General features: G+C 44.9%; 1 pseudogene; it reads right to left on the bottom strand.

The window, feature by feature from the left end:
* Nucleotides 1-4,371: 4,371 nt before the first annotated feature.
* Nucleotides 4,372-4,890, bottom strand: LOC101579072 (annotated as a pseudogene).
* Between the last annotated feature and the right edge of the window lie 2,092 nt (nt 4,891-6,982).

Here is a 6,982-nt window from a genome sequence, read left to right as displayed (position 1 = left end):
ATATGATTAAAAAACATTTAAAAATTAGATTATATATCCTGTACATTTTAAAAAATCTTTTATTTATCTGGTGCAGGGTCTTGCTACCCAGCTTGGACTCATAGTGATCCTCCTGTCTCAGTTTCCCCAGTGCATGCACCACCATGCCTAGTTTTGGTGGCTGGTACAGTGTGCCCAGGGGTTCCCCTGGGGCAGCATGACATGCGGTACTGGGGATTGAACCTAGGTTCTTGTGCTTGCCAGGCAAGTGCTTAGACTGCGGAGCTATGTCCCCAACCCATGTACCCTATAAATCTTGATAAGCTATGTCTTCATTTTAATCTCAAAGATTATTTTCATTTCTTTTTTGATGATTTCTTTCTCCTGTTGTCTATTGAGGTTGTTTAGGGTTTCACTTTCACATTTGTGCTTCCTAGATTTGTTCTTCTTTGGCCTGGTCCTGGGGAAATTGCTGAGCCGAGGCTCTGCCTGTGCTTCTCTGAGTGACAACCATGTTAGGAGCTGAGTTCTTTCTGGGTGGCATTGTGACAGGGTCACAGGTCTCCTGGGCTCGCCCCCTTGCCAGGACCCCAGTATTCTCAGGGGTGCCAGGGTCCATGTAGAGCTGCCTTCTCAGTGGGAGCTGGGTAGAGGAAGGGAAGCCCTACTGCATTGGCTATGCTTACCTGAATCAGTCTGGGCAGCAGGTAGCTGGGGAAGGCTGGCCCAGGCTGATGTCCTGTCCCTTTGACTTAGACCTGTGTTCACCAGGCTGGCATAGCTTCTGTCTCAGCGTTGTGGGGCACAGAGAGGACCTGGGCCTTGATTCACACACTGTAGGTCCTGGCTTCTTACTATAGTTTTGTGTTTCTTCATTTGTTGTTTGCTCTTATGATCATTCCCAGATTCATTCATTCATTCATTCATTCATTCATTCATTCATTCATTTTCTTTCTTTCTTTCTTTCTTTCTTTCTTTCTTTCTTTCTTTCTTTCTTTTTCTTTTCTTTCTTTCTTTCTTTTTTTTTTTGTGGTACTGGGGATCAAACCCAGGACCTTGCACATGCTAGGCAAGCGATACTCTAGTCCCTCAGGCAGACCTAAAACATTTTTTGTTTTAAGTGATTTTGATCAGTTCACTGGGAGATGAGTCTCCGGAGGGCCTCACACCATCACATCGACATGTGGAACTTGTGATTAGGTCCATGCTGTTTAACAAGAAGCTTTTCCCTAATTGATTAAGTGTTTTCTTCAGGCTGAGTTGGTATAGGGCAGGCAGATTAAACATGATCTCAAAACAGACCAAATTAAAATTCCAAATTTACTGCCTCCCCAGTCCTTTTTTTCAAGCCGAATCAATATTTTCTGATGTTCTTTATTAGTTTGAACTCTACTTAGCCAAATTTTCATCATGACAGGAATCAAAGAAGTTCTGTGTAGACTGTTTTCCTGAAAACAATGATTTCTCAAATTTATATCACATTGCAGAATGACTTCTGTGGGCTAACTTTTAACAATGTCTAGCTTTCCACTTCTCCTTAGCCTGTCTCAGGGTGTCTGCAGGCACAAAGCCAATTTCTCGGGGTTAATGGTGGGGGTGAGGACGAGGGTGCGGTTTATCCCTCATTTCCTTCTTTTATCTGAAGACTCAGACAGAGAGGAGAGGGTTGAAATATTTTATAAGTAACTTAATGTACTTAATTACTTTATTAACTTGGTGAAGCAACTCCCCGAAATTAGGATCTTATTTTAACCCTTTTGAAGAGTGCAAAGTTCCCTTGTAAATCAGGACATGTTTTGAACAAGAAGGTATTTGTTATTTGAATCCTAGCCCTTAGGTCTATGTTCAAAGGGGAAGAAATACAGAGCAGAGCTTGCTTTACCTTTGTCATCCCAATTCCTTCAAGTTGGGTAATCACAAGCAGAACCTTGGGAAACAACGCTTCCTACCGTGTTAGTTTTCCTGGTGCTTTACACCCACACTTTTGGTTGGACCTATGGCCAATTAATTTTTTTTTGGGGGGGGGCAGCTCAGCCCACCTTGGGGTGGGGTGGGGCTGGCACAGCATGTGGTGCTAGGGATCAAACCGCAGTCCCTGAGCAATTGCTTAGGCTTGCCTAAGCAGGTGCTTTAGACTGCTGAGCTATCTCGCCGGTCCTCTCTGGCCAATTTTGCACATATATTGTCTCCGTTTTTTACATTAGGCTCAAAATCCAAGGCCAATGATAGCCCTATAGGTCCTTGGAGTGAATTACATAAAAGGCACCCCTTGAATGTGTGGCTATTATCTGTTGGAAAATTCTCTCAAAGAATCATCACACCAATGGCAATTACAATAAAAGCAGCACTCCTAGAATTGGTCTAAGACTGTTACTACCCACCTGGTAGGTAGCCCTGCTAAGATTAAGCAATTTTCCAGAGTCAAAGACCAGCAAGAGAAGGGGGCTGGCTTAGAGTCTGGTTCTCCTTCTCTCTTTGTACTCTGTATCCTGATCCCTTTCTGACTCCCTCTCTCAAAAGCAAGCTGGGATGTGACACTCTTGGGCAAGAGGGAAGCACAAAGCCAAGTAGAAGGAACGGGCTGGGTGGGCAGAGCCCTCCTGCCGCCCTTTGCTTCCACCTCCCAAGGTTCTGAGGAAGGAGGAGTGAGGTAACTATTGCTAACTGCCATTTCCCCTCTGGGTCTTAGGATGCCAAGACTGCTTGGAGATCCACTTTATACATTTAAACCAACGATGGCACCTGAAGTTTAGCCTGTTGAAATACTGTCATGGGAGGCTATAGTCCAAAGAAATAGTCCTTAGTTTCTTTGGTTCTTTATTTTCTGTGTGACCCCTACTAGGGTTGGGCCACTTGATTTAGGTCACCCCATCTTGCTGAGCACACTTTCCAGTGACACCTGGCCCGGTTAGGCCTGTATGTAGAAGCAAAATCAGTACAAGCACACATCCTAGGTCCACATTCTCCTCTTCCTAGAGCCAGCATCCTGTTTGTTATTGGCCCTGACCTTGGGGGTGATAGACTCTGTTCTTCATTGTTTTTTGAATCATAGAATGTTCCTTGGGCTTCATCCATGACTCAGTGACTTTTTAAAAAATCACATTATTCAAACGTTGTACATGAAGGACAGGACTAATCTTGGCCATTAGCTAGAAATGACTAGAGGCCATTTGTAGTCCAGAAGAATTGGAAAAAGACTTTCTAAGTTTCCTATTTTCATAAGGAACCAGAGTATGAAATTAATAGGCTCTCCCATTTTAAAAAAAATTATTTATTTGGTACAGGGTCTTGCTACGCACGCAGCTCAGACTCATGGGGATCCTACTGTGTCAGCCTCCCCAGCACTGGGATTACAGGTGTGCACCACTATGCCTGATTTTCGTGGCCAGCGCGGTGTGGGGCAGTACCTCATGCAGTACCGGGGATTGAACCCAGGTCCTTGGGCTTGCCAGGCAGGTTGTTAGACTGCTGAGCTATCTCCCCAGCCCCAGGCTCTCTCATTTTTGCACTTAACACTTATGATCCATTATGTGTTAGAGAATCAACTCCTAGATTATCTTCATAGAGAAAGGAAAAGTTCTGGAGAAATGGTAAGTTACTTCTAGGAATACAGCAGAGATCTGCAGGGAAAATTTTCTGGTTCAATCAGTATGGCTATTTGTGACCACTAGGTGGTGCTATTACATTATGAAAATGACACCCTTTTTTGATGCTTTTCTAAACTAGGATACCTCCTAAGTATTTTGGAGACCAGTGTCTTATCTCCAATCCAAAGAGACTTCTCTGGAAGCAAATGAAGAAAAAGAAGCACATTTCATTATCTACATGCCTGATCTAATTTAAATGCTCAAGGGGACAGATAGCTGCTCAAAAGATGGGGCTGTGTCTATTGTCATGGTTACAACCCAGGTTATAACGTGACACATAGAAGGCAGTGGATAAATACCTGATGAATGAATCTATCTTAGAAGAATTTAGATTGTCATTGAAATAACCATTTCTCTGAGTGTGTCAGATTCTGGAATGAGAGGCCTAAGATTTTGGGGAGGTGGGGACAGAGTATTGGGGAAGGCAGAGCTATCCAAAGCAGCTGAAGGAACTGATGCTATGTACTTTGTATTTCCTACATTTATTGTGACAAGATTTCACCTGTTTAAAATACAGAGGATGTAAACCAATAAATCCTGATATTGTTTTTTTTTTTTTTTTTTGAACTGGGGATTGAACTTAGGCCTATGCGCTTGCCAGGCAAGTGCTTATTCTTCTGAGCCATCTCTCTGGCCCCCTGATGTTCTTTTTTTAGTGATTCACAGATTTATTTATTTTTTATTTTTTGAGAAAGAGTCTCACTATGTAGTTCAGCTTGGCCTTGAACTCACTAGCAGTCCAGGCTGGCCTCAAATTGGTAGCAATCCTCCTGTCTCAGCCTCCCCTGTGTTGGGATTATAGGTGTGCGCCACTATGCCCAACCTTTTGAAGATTTATTTAAGCAAGAAAACACAGTCATCACAGTCATCAGATTTCATATGAGATATGAAATGATTGTTCCACTTTTCCTTCCTGGATCAGCTTTTCCTTCTTATCCCTACTAGTTTTGAAAACATAAGACCAGAAGAGGAGGGGCCCAAGTCCATCCACAAGTCCTATCAGTGAGTTTTTGGGAGTGGGCCTGAAATTGGGATAGATTTTAGCTGATCTTGTATAGATCCAGCGAATCAAAGCAGGATCTTCAGTGAGTCCTCTGTGTTTGGGGTCGTTGTACTGAAGCAGATATGCTCGTTTGAGCTGGGCTTTTATGGCCAAGTGCTTGGCTCGCACCCTCCAGGTTTCCACAGATATGCCATATTCGGCGGGGTTGAGGGTAGAGGAATGAGTAGCCAGGTGAGCTGGCTTATACTTTGGGAATGCCATCTTGCCCCTCCCCCTAACTCACAACTGCTGATGTTGTTCTTGAGTCTATATTATGGCCCTGCCTTGGAAGAGATCTCCAAACATCTACTCTCCTTTGCTCCTTATTAATTTCTTCATCATAGATTCATTCATGCCACAGACACTGACTGAGCAGCTTGCTATCATGTGCAATGCACCGATGGAGGCGTGCGATGATCCTTGACCTTTTCTTCTCCTAGCCATGAACTGAGTTCAGTTTATCACCAAATTGGGATACTCGTGGCATCTAAATCCTGCTCTGTTCCTTTGCTGTCCCCAGTCCAAGCCTCCCTCTTCCAGGGTCACCTGGTTACCGCATCAGCTTCTGCTCCATGCTGCCATCCGTTTTCTGCCTCTTGGGGTTGCTCAGCTGCACCTTGCCTTCACGCTCTTCCTCCCTCAGGGTCAATCCCAACCTCTTTTCCTGGGTTTGCAAACTTTAACCTCTGGGTCCTGCTTGTTTCCCCAGCTGTTTTCTCCACTCCTACCCTGTCGTGTGTACTCTCACCATGATATTTTTCCTTTAGATTTTTCTTACAAGCCGCATGCTCTCTCACTTGCAGATTTTTGCACCCAGAGCCTTCACACTGAGCTATAGCCTCAACACTTTCTACTTTATATTTTGATGCAGAGTCTCAGTAAATCACTAGGTTGTCCAGGATGGGCTCAAACTTTCAGTCCTCCTGCCTCAGCCTCATGGAGCGCTGGGATTACAGGCACGCACCAGCACACCTGGCTGGGGCTCCCCTCTTTCACTTCTCTTCTTATAGCATCTGTTGGGGCACACAGCTTTTCCGTTATTATTAGGCTGCGTTCTGTGAATGCCAGGACTCTGTCTCAGGTACTTGTCTCATACCTAGTCGAGTACCTGGAACATTGAAAATGGTCAATAAAATATGCTGTGTGAGTGAATGAATGAAAACCATGACATGTTTCCCTCAGTGTGAGGTTAGTGGTACAAAGAATGATAGTGATGGGGAAGAGGAAGCCTCCCTTGGGATGTTACCATCCAGACTGGCTTAAGCGTCGGCAGGTAGAGATGTTTATGGTGGGAGTATTTCAGGTCGAGGGAAGTGACATAGGTAGGACAAGTTTGGGGAACAGGAAGGATGGTGTTCTTGTCTGGGAAGAGTGGGAGATAAGACTAGAGATAGCTTGTGGCTAAGTATGTGTAGAGCTGGGGTTCTAGTTGACAGCCAACAGGGAGCCATTGGTGGCTTCTGAATGGGGGAGCGACAGGGCCCAAATTACTGCTTCAGAAAATGTTAATCCAATGGCAACGTGGACCATGAGGAGAGAGACCAGCGAGACTGGCTGGGGGACTATCAGAGAAATCAAGATGGACGTGCTCAGGGCCTGGGTAGCAGGTGGCAGTAAGCGTGAAGACAAAGGGACGTTGTGCAAAGGAAGGAAGAGGGAACAATGAAGCTGGAAACTGGAAACAGAGGGGGAAGGAGAGCAGGAGTCAGTTTTCAACCTGATTCAGGGAGGTGCTGTCACTATCAGAAACGCAAAGTCAGGGAAAGACCTTGGGGGAAGATAACAGTCCATTCACCCAACCCTTCCAGTGCAGTTGCAGTCATAGTGCTGGGTTTCACTTAGGAAATTCAATCGATGTGTGAGATTGAAAGAAAAACAGTGCACAAGTAGGAGGAGGAAGGGACAGAGACTGTAGTGGCAGTAATGGGTTTCCAGTCCTCCCACCAAGTGAGAATGGCTCCCAGAGGGAGTGCAAGACAGGAAAGGTAAATTTGTTGTTATCCTTCTTATTTATAAAGTCACATGTATTTTATGAATAACATTAAGTATTATGTGAGAGTAATGGCGACTATTCACAGTCTATGTTTCTTAAGCAGATTTTAGACCTGAATTCCCTGGCAATGTTTAGCTGTCTGAAGTCTGTCCCAGGATCTAGAGTGGGCGGTGGACAGATGTGAAGAAGGCATATCTCAGGCATTTGTGTAGAAAGGTGTGGAGCAGACAAGTGGAGCTACAGTCCAGGTCAGCAGCCAGGGAGCTGTGTGGGCACAGAGGGGAAGGAGATAGGTGGCCTCTGTGTCAATGCTGAGGTGGC

This window comes from Octodon degus, unplaced genomic scaffold (assembly GCF_000260255.1).
Source record: "Octodon degus isolate 3935 unplaced genomic scaffold, OctDeg1.0 scaffold00098, whole genome shotgun sequence".
In the NCBI taxonomy this organism is placed as follows: domain Eukaryota; kingdom Metazoa; phylum Chordata; class Mammalia; order Rodentia; family Octodontidae; genus Octodon; species Octodon degus.
Note: the sequence above shows the minus strand (reverse complement) of the source record. Positions and strands in the feature narration are given on the sequence as shown.